This window comes from Haliotis rufescens, unplaced genomic scaffold (assembly GCF_023055435.1).
Source record: "Haliotis rufescens isolate VD_foot unplaced genomic scaffold, xgHalRufe1.0.p SCAF_1, whole genome shotgun sequence".
Lineage (NCBI taxonomy): Eukaryota > Metazoa > Mollusca > Gastropoda > Lepetellida > Haliotidae > Haliotis > Haliotis rufescens.
The window spans coordinates 5,561,067-5,579,385 of NW_025963779.1; positions in this window are offsets into that span (position 1 = coordinate 5,561,067).

Consider the following 18,319-nt stretch of genomic DNA (forward strand, 5'->3'; position numbering starts at 1 on the left):
TTGATCTTGTACAGCCTGGTGATAGTGTGGGGGCAGACCAAGGCTTTACCATTGCCACTACTTTGCACACAAGAAATAGTCTCAATATTCCCCCTTTCCTATTTAACTGTAGTCAGCCGAATAAATAGGAGAAATACAAACCTTAACATCCTTGAGAGTCCATGTTGCAGAATTTTCAAAACTATCAATCAGCTGTGGACAGTTGCTTGATTATGGTTTACCTTGCACACTCTTATAGAATTGTGCTAAAACTGCCTGTGAGAGATAAAAGTGTCAAATCGTTTGAGATGCAAATATTTTATTACACAATCTACATACATTGTATTTAAACTGATGTCCATAGCACTGGCTCGATTTGTCTGATGGCACAGAAACAGTTTGCTGTAGAAACCCTCACTTCAGATAAATCTGAAAAAATACATTGAAGTTGTGAAGAAAAACATGCAGATTTCAATTGTATGAATGCAGTTTAATAAGTGTTCTACTATTAAACACTTCAAACATTGTGCCGAGTCACTTTGACTTTAAAAAAATATTTTTTTGTATAATTTGCATTAACTGCATGGTCTATTACCCAGAATTATTGTTGGAGTTTAATGTAACTTCTATACCCATTGATACAAACTAATTTGATTAATTGAACATGAATACAACATATTTATTTCATAGTCCTTACCTCTAAGTTATGTGGGATTTCACATGAGTCGGGCCACAGGAATCCTTTGGACGACGCTGGAAATATAATGATTACTAGATACACACATTCAACTAGGAAACAGAACTGAATTTAATGGAAGATTTATGGATGATCGTGGATGATTAGGGTTTATACGAAAAAAACTATTTAGATCTATAGCCATTGATATAACATAGCTATAACATTTGCTTTTATGACGGTTGCAATATACGTGACACAGTATGAACTATAACCTTAATAATAATCATATTTAATTGGATCTATAGACTACCGTAATACCCCAAAACAAGAATTAAAATAAATAAAATATAGCGCTTACACACATTTAAAGGGCTGGTTATCAGTCATTATGGCTGTCTTAGCCCATTCATGTTACGCCCATCAATATTAGTTCAAAACAACAGCATATGCCATGAAAGGTAACGTGACCTGTCAAAGTGGTCATTGTTATTTAGTGTACAAGCACACTATACGTACTTTTAATACTGTTGATGAACCCGTCCCTGTTGTAATGGAATCCCTTGTTCAACGGGGAACTCCTCGCGCTCTTAGATTGACTTCGAACAAAATTCTTGACGAAGCTGAACGAGACATACGAGACGAGCGATAAATCACTTCCGGGTGTTTGCTCTGCCACCATGCGGGGAAAACCTCGTTTTGGAGTTTGACCTTGGGGTCATGCATAAATATAAAGAGAGGTATATACCTCAATGAACCGAAAAAAATATACAGTCAATCCTTAAGTATATTAACAGACAACGTTTATGTGTTTGTAAACTAACCAAACCTCTGCTTGTTATTGAATATTGTTTTGGCAAGATATTTTATATATTGTAATGGTGATTTTTAATGTTTATCATAACTTGCCTGTACAATTTGAATGAGAAGTTACACGCCTCTACTTTAAGTTCTTGGTTTTATTCATGTTCTAGTTAAGTCTTTAAACAATTGACCATGAAACAACATTCAAATTTTATCAAAACATTGTGTCGTAACTGCCTTTGGGCGTCCAGTGCGACCCTAATACAGTTAATAAATGTATTGCCGTTCCTGGTCCTTGTGGTCAATTACGCCATGACATTGTGACTCGCCTTGTCCACCGCGGCTCGGCTCCGTCAAGGAGTGATTGGTCTACCGACCCTTACTCCAAGTTGTCTCTATCAGCATTCACACACGCATAATAAAGAAACGCAACACCAGTTTATACTCACATAGTTTTACTCTCAGCCCATCTATCAATACAGGACAGGATCAGACTGGCCAGGCTCGTCACTAGCTGGGGGAAACTTAGAACGATCGGGATTCGACTCGATCGATTGCAAACCGCGCTCTCCTCTCCTAATGTTGAGGGTATCATTTTATAGTGTTCGAGCCTGGCCTGTTCTTGTCACATGTCTCAATACCTCCATTTGATTCGTTAAAAGTTAGATCTGACCATGAACTCATGTGTGTCGTAATCGGAAAAATACCAGAGCCTACGTGCCATATTGCTCATCGCTCTATTGATTTTGTGACACGCGTCCGGAAGCTCCAAATGAATTATGCCTTGAAACTCCCCATTTGTTTCATTAACTCATGGACGATAGCCAGAAAACAATCCAATGATAAATGTGAAATGTCCAGAATACACTTGTGATAAATGTGAAATGTCTTTTCTCTATTGATTCCTTTCAAACTATATCTAATGCAACTCCTCATTGCAGCTATAATGGTTCTATTTGTTATCATTAGTTTCTGAGATGCATTTTTAACCTTATAACATCCTCCGCCTGTGGACAAGAGCTGCACACAGCTCGGAAGATCTAAGCATGAGTTCCGGTCTGAGATGTAAAATACAATCACAATAAACACAATGGAAGTAAAACAGGATCGATAATTCCATTTATTAAATTGTAACCAATTTCATTTTTTTGTGGTAAAGATCCGGGAAACAGCGAATACCCTTACAGTCAAAATGTATATACCTGGTAAAGAGTAAGAGAAATGATCATATGTAACTTCGTATAACCACAAAGCATAAACATCACGAAATATTATTCAAATACCATGTAGAATTAATTAATAGCGATGCATAAATGTCAAATATCACTGCACATGGCCACAATATGGCACCACCATTCACGAAAGTTCATTGGTCGCTGGTCCCAATCGAATTCACTGGCTCCTTTCTTGTTTCGAAAAGTCAACTGGCGGAACGCTGTCCAACGTTCTTGAATCCTTGAAAGCACACGGCCTATGCACACAGTGGTTACAGGCCGGCAAAGCCACATTTCGAAAATAGATAGCCCAAATTGATGTGGCTCTCGCGGAGTAGTATAGGTAATGGGGGTTCTGGACCACTTCCACTGGAGCCAGATTTATATACCTATACTGCTACTACAGGGGGGATTTTTATGCGTAAATGATGATGCGATTTAATGATAGTCATGAGATTAAGTTAAATTGGCTCTAGCTCACCAATACCTGGGGCCAATCATTGCTTTAGATGAGTCTAAATGGTAATAAAAATATTCTTTATTATTTTTATCGATAAAGCGATATTCACCATTTTTTTTAAGTTCTTCGTTCATTTTACTAGGAGACCAGACTATATAACTACACTCTTCTTGTAAATTGATAAGAAACAATTGATAACCGTATTTGGTTGGTTTGACATCACTGATATAATAAAAACCTTGTGGTAATTCTCTCCATTGAATAGCTTTTTCCATTATTATATATTTATGTAAGCATTTGTCTAAATGTGATCAAACGATAGTAAGCAATCTATTTTTAATCTCCAACCAGTTCTTTGGTTTTGGCACGGAATAATTGACGCGCTTGTTGCCTCCCCTGTTCTATGAACTTTTTTTTCTCGTCTTTGCTAATACTACTGGTCTTATGAGATTTTGATCGAATCTCCTGCTTCATTTCATTGTATTTGGTGAGTTCCGACAGCACTAAACGAAACTCATCCTCGGATATCTTACAATCGGCCATTGCTGTCGAAATATGATCCTCAATGCTGTTCAACTTTGCTTCGGCCAGTATCCGAATACTATCGTGTTTTAATGCTTTCTTTTGTAACCTACGAGAAATGAATTTTATCGCTATTCCTGCCAGTCCCGAGACTCCAGCGGTTATTTCCATGCCGAGCACGATAGGTGCGGCGATTATAGTTGATAGTAAACCGATACCCGCTACACCGAGTCCCATGCCAGATACTAAAAGCACGGTGTCAACTCCGTCCAGAGCATTCACGGCTCTGCGATACTTTTTATACAATCCAAGTCTCAACTCCCTATCCTTCCCTATTCGATGTTTTATGTCGCTTTTTTGATGTAATCGAAATCCATCAACAGTCTCCATCTTTTCAAATGCTTCACCGAGCGCCGGATATAAACTCATAGTGTATATTACGTTCATATAATAGTCTTTAATTGGTCTTGCTTAAATGTTCTGAGACTATACATCAATCTTATCAAATGTATATTATACGGCAAGAATATCTTAGAAGAGAAATACTGTCACTTTTAATAATTTGGACCCCCTCGAGGGTTGCAACGGGCGATGCTCCAATATGAATAATACTGCAACGTTGACGCTCGTGTTTCTTGAGCCATTTAATCGATAGACCTGGTAATATATCGAAGGCATCTTCCGGTGCATCTCCGAACAAGACTTCAATAATAAGCGTAGAAAGATTAGGTATTGCACTCAAGTTAACTTTAATATCTTCGAATTCAGTAACCAAATTTAAAGTAACATTTTTTAAGGCCGGACGACTATATAACATATGACCTGGGTTTTCTGGCAGGGGGTAACTAACACACTTTTTCGTTTTGACGGGATATAAGCCGCGAGTACGATGCCACTATTTATTATCTTAGTTAAATTATGTCCCTTACCCATCATCACATAAGGTGGGGTAATGACGATATTCAGTAGCCACTCGATGTTTGCTTCGATCATAGTCCATTTATTATCGTCGATGCGAGTAATATTGTACGAAGTGTTTTTAAGGAGTCTACTAACGTCGACATCGCTTAAATCTTCTAGATTACCCGTGAATGTGACTTCTTTCCGATTGTATACATTATCGTGTAAGTGTAAAGCGTATAACTTACCATTGTAACCGGGTTTATCAAATCCTTCTGTGTCTCCGAGATCTGAAAGCGCAATTGTATTACATTGTCTTACTATTCCAGGGCCTGATGCATCAACCATTATTTTTAATATGGAGTGTTACACTTAAGTATCCTATATGTACAGGTTGGTGTTTTACATCTCATACAGAAATTTTGAGGTCTGAAATAATACCCCGCTTTAATTTTTTATATTGTAATGACGAGAAAGATTCCGTTCTGCCGCTATTGTATTTTTCATTTTTCACTGGAACACTTCTGAGCAGAGTTGAAGGACTTTCTTGTTGAATATTATCCGTCGTGCTTATTTGATCAAGATGGATGAACAACTCTTTATAGGGAACTAAATCGGGTAATTTAACTCCCTGTGTTGTTATGTTGGGTTTTATCTTGTTTACCGGTATAGATTTAGAGTCGTCCTGAAATCCAAGTTTAGGTACTAAGTTGAGGCCAATAATTAAACCTTTTTCTCCAGTGGCTAATTTCAGCATCCCATTCGACTCATTTTGTGTGAGACTCATTCCATTAGGCTTAAAAATTTCATCATTGAGTGAGCATACGCTGTAATACCCATCAGGTATAGTAATTAATCTGTCAATTGTATATTCGTTTATCAGTAAAAATATCTCATTATTTTCTTTCGCAGCACTTATATTGGTCCACAGTGGGTAATACGTTACATCGCATAGGGCTACTTCGAGTTGACCATCCGAGTTATGGATAGTATGAAGCAGATCAATAGACTGACCATTTGTTATTCCCGGGAGTGTAACATACATATTAAATATACAATGATACTATATCATAACTTAAATATGAAATCGACTCACATTACTAATCAATCGATTATAGTAAATGCCTCTGGTGCTGAGTTTACCGTTAAATTCCACGATATATTTGAAAAATACAGTTTCACGGCAACTAACGATAAAATGATTGACGATTGGTTTAACCGTCCGATGCAATTTTGGCAGAATCAGTTAAACTTTGCCGTATGGTGTGCCACAACGGGATGTGGCGTATCTGTTAATGCCCCAGGATTTAAACTATATAAGTCTGTTATATTATTTCACGTGTACTATCAGATTAGACGTATACTTAAAGAAATTAGTGCTCCATTACCGATGGATCCAGCATGGAATCACGCAAATAATAATTATGATAAGAGGGCCTTCGAACGTATTTGTAATGAATTTAATGTTTCTACGAGTAAAGATTGGCGCATTAGTGTACCTAGCCATGGTCTAGGTATTCCGTACAATGGACAAAGAACTATTAAAGATAAAAGCGATTATTTAATTAAAGCGGGTGTGATCCCTTCAGGCTTTGCTCTCTCGGATAAACAGTTTAGAGCAGATCGTATGAACTTTGAGAGTGGAATTCCTTATATTATAACAAAGTTTGTGCATCCAAACGATACAACAGATGCTTGGAATGAATTTCTTAATGATAAAACAGAAAATAATTTTACTAACCCAGGATTTGAAAGAGTTAATGAATCGATAAGAACTTATGTATGGGCAATTCTCGGAGCGCAATCGCAAACACGAACGTCCATTATCGGTACTGGGACGGCGTTCGATGCGCAAAAACAGTTTGTCTCAAACGTGGAGGACGCCATTAATTCACCAGTTGACATACCATCGTCTATAAAGCATTTTCAAGATGCATTACAGTACGCTCAATCCAAAGTGGACTTCGTTTATGCGCCGGGACTATACATGTCTCCGAGTAATATGGAACTTAAGATCGGCCAAGTGATAGGCTATAATAATAAAATTGTTATCGCTACCGATCAACAAAAACCAGGTATAAATTCAGATATTAACGTTGAATTAATAACTCAAACGATCACGGGCGAAAAGGGAATAGTCAAGCCGCAAACACCACATGTTTCACAACCATCTACTGACGCACAAGTACCACCGCATATTGAGGCTAAAAATCAACAACATATCGATGAAAAAACAGCGCTTGTAGTGGGTGGAGTCTCGGTTGGTTTACTCATGATTTGGTGGTTATATAGTTCTTAGCGAACTGATTTGGTGGATAAATAGTTCTTAGTGAATACGTACAACAGCCCTGCAATTGCTACGATCAGCCCCCACAAGTTTTGACTAAGCCAAGTGGTGGTCTTAGCTAATAAATTCAATAGCCAGGAAACAACACTCCCTATTATACCGGGAAGTGCAGCCGCGGCTTTCTCAGCGAGCTTTCCCAGTGCTGAACCTAATGCTTTTAAATGCTTTTTTATCCACTCTTTTATACCATTTTTATCGTTAGGCGGTGTACCACCACCTGTACTGCCACCTGTTAACGAGAGAGTCAAAGTCGATATAATAAATCCCAACGCGGTTAAAATACTGGCAATGGTTATTCCCTGTTCTCTGAACAATGTTTTAATTTTATCGACCAGTGTAGTATCATCGTTGAGGACTTGATCGATAGTTTCTCGAATACGACTGATTTGTGAACGAAGTGCCTTTCTATTACTGGAAGCAGCTTCGAGGCGGGCCGATCTTTCGTCTTCTAAGTTACGCAATCTTTCCGCTATGCGGCGTCTACTGAACTCATCGCCCGCCTGTTCGAGTTTTGTTTTCTCTTTAGCTATATGCTTGTCGATTTCGGATATCTTGGCTATATTATTGATGAGCTCTCCCCGCATTGTTCGCATTGCCTTGTCAAGACCTCGTAATTCCCTAATACTGAACTCCGATACCTGTAACGTGGAATTATCGTAATAGGTATCTAAGATTTCTCCGAGTCCGTCCGAGGCCACCATCGAGGCTGCTTCTAAATCATCTGTATTAACGAGTTCATCACGCACGGTTCGAAGAACCTTAGTAGTCTTCGCGGAAAGTCGTCGGTAGTCCACAAAACCTAATTTATCACGAACAGTGCTGATGCCGTGTTTAGCGGCTATCGTAGACAAGGCTAGGGGCTTACGAGTACGAGAATGCATAATATCAATATCCGGAGAGTCACGCAGTCGCAATATTCCTTTACTATCTATCGTAAACTTTGAATAGTCACGACCTATTGGGGTATCATCTTTTAACTCTTTCAACACCAGTCAACCAGAAGTGTTTACTGCTGGGACACCGAGTTCCCAGAGGCTCTTGTGTGATAGATGAAGCCAACATTTATCAAAGAAAATACCTGCTTGTAAAATATCTTTGCTACTACATGTTATACACCATTTGAAAGGTCTGATCCTATGGTTTATAAATATGAAAGTTATGTTTTTCACATTATTTAAAATAATGCATTTACAACTTAATTAAATTCGTAGTAAATAAAAAATGTAAGCTAATACGTTGTTAACGTCCAGATTAAGGACCAAGGAAGCGAAAACTTGACGATTTTCGGCAAATATATGATTTCATAATATCCACGTACCTATTTCTATTTTATTTTCATTGTTTACGTTATTGGAAAATCATTTTAAAAAGAATTATAATATAGTCTCTGTCATCACCCATTTCCCGATAACAGCGACTGTCCGCTCAGTAAAATGAAGAAATACCCCCGTTTTCGAGGTTTCGTATGAATAACACGTTCGTCGAAGAATGGCATATGACACATCGCTGGAAAGCTTATTCCTTCATCTACACGCTCGTAACATCGACTGTTTTTTTCCCGTAGTTATAACAAGCGATTTCATTGGATTAAAATTGGTTTCTAATGACGCTTTCTTGCTGAAATCTGCTACAAGTTTCGTGATTGGTCAATTTTGAGCACGTGACCTAAGGCAGCCAATCAAATTACAGCTGTTATACCAAGCTCGTGTTCGATAAATTACAGAAGTTTGCGAAAGAATTTTGTTAAATCGTGTTATTCTGAACGTTTTGAGGAGGAAATCACGATATAAATTAAAAATATGGAACTTCGTGAATGTATCGTGCTAGGTTACGAGCTGTGACAAAGATTTTTCATGCATATATTTTTGCATTAAACATCGTGTCCGAGCCGAGAATTCAAGGCGACGAAAGCCGAGATGTCATTTGACTTACATTACACGCAATCGCACGAAAAGATGAAAATAATAACTTAGATGTAAGTTTGATTACTTTTAGATATATTTTTGTTGATTTTATATATTACTTTGTATAATATATTTAAAGATTTGTTTAAAACGTCTTTATTTTCCTCTTTGACGTGTTCGATGTGGACCCGTTGTCGAAATGTGTGTCCGAGAATTTTATTTTCAATAACATCGCGGGAAATAGTGAATAATTTTTTAATTTAACGATAAAAAATGTTAAATTGAAATGGAATATGTATTTCAGACATTGTGAAATGTGATAGATTTAATAAATGAAGGATATTACAGGTAGGTCCATAAAAATATAGTACTATTTTGACGTGACTACGGCTTGGCCGGATAACCAGCCTGCGGTGTCTGGGGACTCGATGCTTCTTGGCCGGATAACCGGCCTACGGTGTTGAAAGAGTTAAGGCATCGTAATAATCATTGACGGTTGATTGTAAAATTTCATCGTTAAGATTCATGCCACCAAAGTTGGTTTCATCAGTACCCTCTTCGTTTGGGTTATCAAAGTCATCAAAGGTACTTAGATCAAAGTCATTATGTTCAAAATTAGCCATTTTTATATTAAACATAGGGTACATAATTTCAATATAAACAATGTCTTCGCAATACGGACGCAAGTTAAACCCACAACGTAGACTTCGAGATCCATTAGGGGTCAAAGCAATTCGTCAGTCTGTAACTATAACTAATAACCCTAGTACCATAGATCAGAATCAAACGCTTCTGGTTCGCTTTCCTAATCTCGGCGCACACGATGTGTTAGTTCCCGGAACTGTCCGACTAGCATTTACAATTAGTTTGACTTCTACAGACGTTAACAGGGAGCCCGTTCAGAACATAGGTCGTGCTATCGTTAAGAAAATCGCCATTAAAATTAGCGGTAATGAGGTTTTGAGTATTGATGATAGCGATGTATACTATTGTTACATGGATCTCTGGAGAACGGATAAAGAGCGGGAAAACTTACAGTACCAAGGTATTTGTAATAAGAACACATTGAGACTGCGCGTGGGTGCTGAAAATGGTGTTGATACCAACGAAAAAGATAAGGCCGTTGCCGACGCATTAGGTAACAGATTCTATATTCCCCTAGACTTTGAATTACTAGATTCCCATATGCCCTTTTATCAAGCATCCCTAGGCGATAGGTTAGAATACGAACTCACTTTTAATGACTACGGTAGAGTAATCAGATCTGCTAGTGAAGATGCTAGCTATTCCATTGACAATATATCGCTGGAGTACGATATGATAACGGATCCCGAATTAGCCAGACAAATTCGTAACCAGTATACGGGAAGTTTAGCCATTTTGTACGATCGCGTGCTGCGACACCGAAAGATCACGAGGGACAAAAAAGATACGATGTGGAATATCAATCTAAACGTGCCCACGAGGTCGCTGAAGGGTATTTTAATGTTGTTCGAGGACCCCTCTGATGCGTTTAAAAGAAATACCGAGAAGTTCTACAATCCCAAGATTACAAAAGTAGAATTGACTATCGAAGGCGTTCCTAATCAACTATATAGCCAAGGAATGCTAGCGTATCACCAGTGGGATGAGATTAAAAAACTTCCTTCTATAAAACGTTCTCCGGAAGTTAACGCGGTCGTGAAAGATCTGTCTCTCGGGAGTGTATCTATGGGTGAATACCTCACCACGAAGTACGCGCTATGGCTCGACATGCGAACAACGGACGATGACCAATTACACGGCAGTGGGAGGAGAATAGAAAATGCTAGCGAGGGTGCCACCATACAGATAACGAAGCTTCAGGAAGCGGCTGGTTAATTAAACATATATTTGTACGTGATTATGGATGCGCAACTTAATATACAGAATGGGAGATTTGTGCAAGCAATCTATTGATAATCTTTTACCTAAAGATCCGCACTGCGCTATCATATGCGGGCAAACGGGCTGCGGAAAAACAGCCTTTATTCTAGATATTTTAGAAAGTCATTATCGGGACGTTTTCGATCATATCATTATTCTGTGCCCGACTATAAGCGTTAATAAAACCTACCTATCGAGAGATTGGGTAATGAATGACGACGGGGTACACAGAGTCGATCCGGGCGATCGTTTACAAGACTGCCTCCGAGTATGTCACGAAAAATACAAAGGAGAATCGACCCTTTTCGTAATAGACGACTGCAGCGCGAGTAAAGAACTCACAAAAAAGAAAGATATGCTTTCGTATTTAGCATTCTCCGGTCGGCATACTCAACATAGCGTTTGGGTACTTACTCAAAAATACAACTCTGTCCTGAAAGATCTCAGAGAGCAGACCAAATGGGTAGCACTGTTTCATTGCAAAGACCGAGATTCATTCGAGGAATGTTTACGCGAAAATGATGTCATTTATACCAAGGGCGAACGAGACAAAGTCAGAAAAGTGTTAGCGGCAACGAAGCACTGTAAACTCGTATTAAAAACCGATCAACCAGCTGCTTATGCAATTGCTTAGCAAAATGTAGCAAATTGTAGCAACTGCTTAGCAAAATTATAGCAAAATTATAGCAAAATGTAGCAAAATGTAGCAAATTGAACATTAGCGGTTAATATTACATAAAATGTGGTTCGAAATCCTCATTCTTTCGCAACAGTTCATTATTACGGGATGTATTGGATATGTCATATTATATTATGTTAGACTTAAATATCTCCTTAGGTATTACATTATGGAATGCGACGAACTCATCGAACAAATGCTCAAAGAATCTGATGTAGATCAACATGCTGATAAATCTTTAGATAAACATAGAGAAAGACTCGCCGCTTTGGTAGCCGGTGGAAAATGTTCCCAATATTTGGGAGAAAATTATACCATCGAAAAAATTGATAACATGACCGACGAAGAGATTAAAAAACTGTACGCTCGTTACGAGTCTAGACTGGGAGCTACCATGACTAAAACAATAGGGTCTTCTATATTACAACTATACACAGCCGTAGCTAGTACGTTTCTCCCCATCCCGGCAGAACATCGCCTGTATTTATGCGAATCTCTCGAGAAAGACCCATTCATCGAACACGCTATAAGCGCAGTGAGCTTTGAGTTTTATCATAGATTCGGAATGTTCTTAGCTCCGTTCACCACAGCTTTAATAACGGCTAGGTATTGTCAATTTAAACATACGTGCCCACTTAATAATATAAATGGAGACACAACAGATTGCGGAAACACAATCACAACAGGTGACACCACAACAGATTGTGAACGAGGAACAACAGATTGTGAACACACAACAACAAGTGAACACACAACAAGTGAATGAGGAACAACCACCAGTGAATGAAGATGCACCACATGTGAATGAGAAAACAAAAAAACAACCCAGAGTGACAAAGAATCCTTTGAAAATAGCTGCAGGTAGAAAGGGAGGGCTGGCGCGCAAAGCAAAATTAATAAATAATTCAAATATTAATCCGATTAAAACATGGGCACCAGTAGGAGTTGCTAGTATAGCGGCTGTATGGTTCTTTTATAAGACCGGAGAAGAGAAAACGTCACCCCCGCCGCAACAACAAGTTCAATTAGAGGTTAGTCCTCATATAATGCTATAAGAAGCATGACTACTCCAGCTACAGACGGTAAAATGTTGGTAAACGCGACGTATCATTCAGCGGTGGTCACCGTCTTGGCCATTGGCTATGCTCGTATGGCTAAAATGATTACTAAAGCCACACCTCCCAAGCTAGATTTTAATGGATATGACATACCAATGATGGTTCTGGATATTGGATTGGCTATGGCAACGAAGGATATGCTCATCAAACAAGGACTTATCCCGGAAGACATAATGAAGTAATTAAACATTTGAATATTTATATTCATATAAAGATTTGAATATATTATATTCATATAAACATGGCAACAATTGCGATGATGGTCGGTGGAGCTGTTGTTAATGCTCTAGCTTTTTCGGGGAGTAATTATTTATTTTCCAGTATGAGGGAATCAAACGCTAAAGAAGTTGAAGAGGAGCGTAAACGACATAATGAAGCTTTAGAACAATACCAAGCAGCCCAGTTACAATATACACAGCAGAGAATGAAGAGATTAGACTTTATTCATGAACAACTGCTTAAGGAAGGACATTCAATTCAAACGTTTAAGGATGTCGAATCTGCCATGCACAAATACTTCCTCGTTTATGGGAAAAAACTAGACCCAATACCGAGACCAACAATGAGTCAGTTTTATACACCGTCAGAGGAACAAAAGAACCGAGAGGTCACATTTATCATGTTGGGATTGACTTCTCTATTGATTTTCAGCTATACCATGCATAAGTCAGAGTGACAGCTGTGGCTATGCATAAGTCAGAGTGACCTATTTTGGAGCGATCTATAAATAGCATAATCAATATCTCACAGTGTAGCTGTGATTTGCATTTAGACAAATGATATGATAGATGTATATACCATGAATAACTGCAAGTTTACACTCATGGGGAAGACTACTCTTTGTAACCGACGCTGTGTTGATTTTTTTTACTGAGGCATACACAATTATTACATCAGGCGCGGAAACATTAACTATACGTGTTTTGTATGCGGGATAGGGGTCAAAGGTCGTTATTGTTTATGCAAGGAACACGGTGCTGATAGGGTCAGGAACCAGATTATTTATGCTAGGAAGAGAGATTACATCAATGAGAGGAATAGGTTGGGGAGAATACGTATTTAGATATATGAAAACAACCAATTAGACATTTGTCTCATTTTGCATATACCATTCAACCACAATGGTTTTTGTCAGAGAATTAAAAGCTATGGCAAAGCAAAGTGGACTGCGTGGATATTCTCGTATGAGAAAAGCTGAATTGATGGATTTACTCGGTTTGGAATACAACAGACCCCAGACTGTTAGAGAACTCAAAGCTCGAGCGAGAAACAGTGGGCTGAGAGGTTATTCTCGAATGAGAAGAGCTGAATTGATCGCTTTACTAGATAATAATCAACCTATTGATAATGATATTCAACCTAATAATGTTGATAATCAACATAATAATGATAATGATAATCAACAACAAGAATTAATATTTGTACCCACATCCGCCGGCGTTGGTAAATATCTAAGAGGTTGGAAGATGGATATTAATTCCAACATGGATGTTAACGATATTAAGCCCATCATATGGAGTAAAATTAACGAGGAATTAGATGATTTACATAGCATAAAATACCAGCTGACGATTAAAATGACATTGAGTAAAAGTAACACAGACGATAGCACCGAATATACTGAACCATATTTCCGTAGCAATCAAGAAGTTATAACCGAATCCGATACTATAAACTCATCATTAGATACATCAATTCAGAGGATACAGGAAACTTTAGAATGCTGGACTAATAGAGGTTCTGGTTGGGGTGTGGATAAAATCGATAGTTTATATTTAGATATAGCGAATTATATGCCTTTCAAAGGTGGATCTTATATAGATTTACCCCCGTATTATAAGAAGAAAAAAGCCATAATTAACGTAAAAAATAAATCCGATGACTGTTTAAGAATGATGATAAGATCTGCATTGTTCCCCGTAGACAAGCATCCGGATAGACCTTCTAGCTATCCCCAAAACGATGGACTCAACTTCAATGGTATAGACGAACCTACACCAATATCGCAAATTGATAAGGTGGAAAAGCAAAATAATTTAGCTATAAATGTTTTCGGACATTCTAAAGGAATTGTTGTACACAGGATAAGCTCCGCTCCGGAAAATATCCCCAGAATCAATTCATTTCTGATCGAAAAAGATGGTAAATATCATTATACGTGGATAAAGAGTTTAAACAGGCTACTATACGATCAAACAAAACATAAAGAAAAGAAATATTTCTGCGAAAGATGCCTGCATGGGTACAGCAAACAAGATCTATTGGAAGCGCATAAAGAAGACTGTAGAGGTGTTGGACAGAATGCTATCAGGATCGATATGCCTAAAGAGGGAAAAAATATATTAAAATTTGAACATTATTGTAATCAAATGCCAGTACCGTACGTAATTTACGCCGACTTCGAAGCGCTTATCAAACCCATAGAAAATACCAACCATAGTAGTTTTACGTACAAAACTCAAGAACATATTCCTTGTGGGTTTGGATATATAGTTGTAAGGTATGATGGGAAAACAAACCCGCCCGTGATTTACAGAGGACCCGATGCAGCGGGAAAGTTCCTAGAATATCTACAAAATGAAGAGAGAATAATCAGGGAAAAATTATCGTGTAAGAAACCCATGCGTATGACGAGGGATGATTGGAGGGCTCATAAGAAGTCAACGAGTTGTCACGTTTGTAATAAACCCCTGGATGGGGATTCCGTAAGGGATCATTGTCACGTCACGGGTAATTATCGGGGAGCCGCTCATAACGAGTGTAACTTGAAACTAAAAATGAACTCTCAAACAATACCCATCCCCGTTGTGTTTCATAACCTTAGGGGATACGATTCATATCTCATTATGCAAGCTATCTCGAAGACCGACGGCGGTTTAACGTGCATTCCTTATAATATGGAAAAATACATATCGTTCTTGTTGACTAAACCTATACATTATAGGGACAAGGATGGGAAATCTAGAACAAAGCAAAGTAATGGGCTTAGATTCATAGACTCCGTACAGTTTCTGTTATCTTCCCTGGACAATTTAGCTAATGCGAACAATCCCGATGACTTCGCGATAACAAATCAATATACCGATAAGATAACTCGTCATTTGTTGCTGAGAAAAGGTGTATATCCTTACGAATATATGGATGATTGGTCTAGATTCGAAGAAACTGAATTACCACCCCTCGAATCATTCTATAGTAACTTAACAGAATCTAGAATAACAGGTGCCGATTATGAACACGCTCTGACGGTCTGGTATAAATTAGGTTGTAAGAATTTAGGCGATTAACACGATCTGTACTTAAAAACCGATGTACTGTTACTCGCCGATATATTCGAGATATTTAGAAAGACATGTTTCAAACAATATGGCTTGGACCCGGCATGGTACTATTCCAGTCCCGGACTATCGTGGGATGCATTGTTGAAGAAGACCGGCGTAGAACTAAAACTACTCACAGATTACGATATGCACTTGTTTATTGAGAAAGGATTAAGAGGTGGTATATCGATGGCAGCTAAAAGGTATTCTAAGGCTAATAATAAATTAGTGGAAGGATACGATCCCAGTAAACCCGACACGCATATATTATATCTCGACGCTAACAATTTGTACGGATGGGCTATGAGTCAACCTTTACCCACGGGTGGTTTTGAATGGGTCGATGATATCGAAGTGAATGATATTAATATCTATAATAATGATATCGAAGTGAATAAAGGGTACATACTAGAAGTTGACTTGGAATATCCAAGTTCGTTACATAAAGATCATAACAGTTATCCGCTAGCTCCCGAAAGATTAATGGTTAATAAAGATTGGATGTCGGAATATCAACGCTCCTTGATGGGTAATAGTAGGTTAGCTAACGTAGAAAAACTCGTACCAAATTTGATGGTTAAGACAAAATATATAGTTCACTACAGAAATCTCCAGTTGTATCTATCGTTAGGTATGAAACTTAAGAAAATACACAGAGTTCTAAAGTTTGATCAAAGCCCTTGGATGGAGCCCTATATAAGGTTGAACACAGATTTAAGAAAGATAGCTACCAGCGATTTCGAAAAGAATCTATATAAGCTCATGAATAACTTGGTATTTGGTAAAACTATGGAGAATCTAAGGAAGCGTGTTGATGTTAAATTAGTCAGATCTAATGAGGAAGAAAGACTCAGGAAACTTATAGCCAGTCCGGCTTTTAACAGAAGCAAGATATTCGATAACGACTTAGCCGCGTTGCATATGCAGAAGAGTAATATAAAATTCAACAGACCGGTGTACGTCGGTATGAGTATTCTCGACTTGTCAAAACATTTAATGTATGACTTTTATTACAACGAACTTAAGAAGCAATACGGCGATAGATGTGAGGTGTTATATACCGACACAGATTCTTTGTTGATGGAAATACAAACCGAGGATGTGTATAAAGATATGGCAGAAAAAATAGATATGTACGACACGAGCGATTATCCTAAAGATAATCCACTGCACAGCGTAGTAAATAAAAAGGTATTAGGTAAGATGAAGGATGAATGTGCTGGGACCCCTATAGCGGAGTATGTAGGATTAAGACCTAAGATGTATTCTATAAAGAAGTCCGATAATGGGGAGATAAGAAAAGCTAAGGGCGTTAAGAAGTATGTTGTAAAAAAGCATATCAAACACGAACAGTATAAAGAATCATTATTCAACGGTAGAACGTTCAAACACGAGATGAACTCTTTAAGAAGTTACAATCATAGGATATATGGATTAAGAATGAACAAGACATCATTATCCCCCTTAGATACAAAGAGATGGATTGATAATGATGGTGTAAATACCTATGCTTATGGTTATGGTGGTAATACTGTACCGTCGGGAACTATGAACAACTCTTCTCGTACAAATGCCCTACCCGGTCCATCTTGAAGATAATAAAGAATAGGCTCTCCTTCTTTCGTAACCAATCGACTAATGTTATACGTCTTAAGGGACCATATGGGATCGGTTGCGCGACGTAGGCCTCCTTCGAGTTCACCGGCCTGGTATAAATATCTTACGCTTACTCTATCCGGAAGTTTTCGTTCTTTGCCTCTCCTCGGTGCTGAAGATTCGGAAGTCACTGATTTCATTTTAATAGCATGGGATGGTTTCTTCCCTATTAATCTCGTTACTTCATTATTCAGCGCTGATACAACGGCTGATAATCGTGTCACCCATTCGGTTGATCTCAATCGCTTGGATTTCATTTCGATCCCATACTGATAGCCAACCAAACTTCCGCTAATGTCCTGTTAAATCTTTCGACGATAGCTTGACTGCGGTGGGCCTCTCTTTCACCACGGACTATTTCGACATCATGCTTTGTTAACAGTTTAGTTACCGATCCCATAAACTCGCGACCGGGATCTACTTGAAATAGCTTAGGCCATTTTAGCGGTCCGCGTTTATATATGCGACTCAGTGCATTAGCTACCTCTGTTGATTCTTTCGATGTTAATGGCTCAGCCTCTTTGTATCGACTAGCAACATCCACTACCGTTAAAGCGTATTTATACGTTTTGCGTTTTACCTTATCGTGGGGAAGAAACAAGAGGTCAGCCTGATGAACTTCATTCGTTGTAAAAATATCAAACTTCTTCCTCGGTATATAACGCGGTGCCGGTAAATATATCTGCCACATTGCTTGTTTTTTTAACCAATCCTTGGCCACATCTTTAGATACCTTAGCCGCGGTGGCTAATTTTTTTATTGCTCCTACACCTTTCCAATATCCTCGTGGGCTATAGTAAATTTTATCCATTATTAATTAATATTGATATTTCTT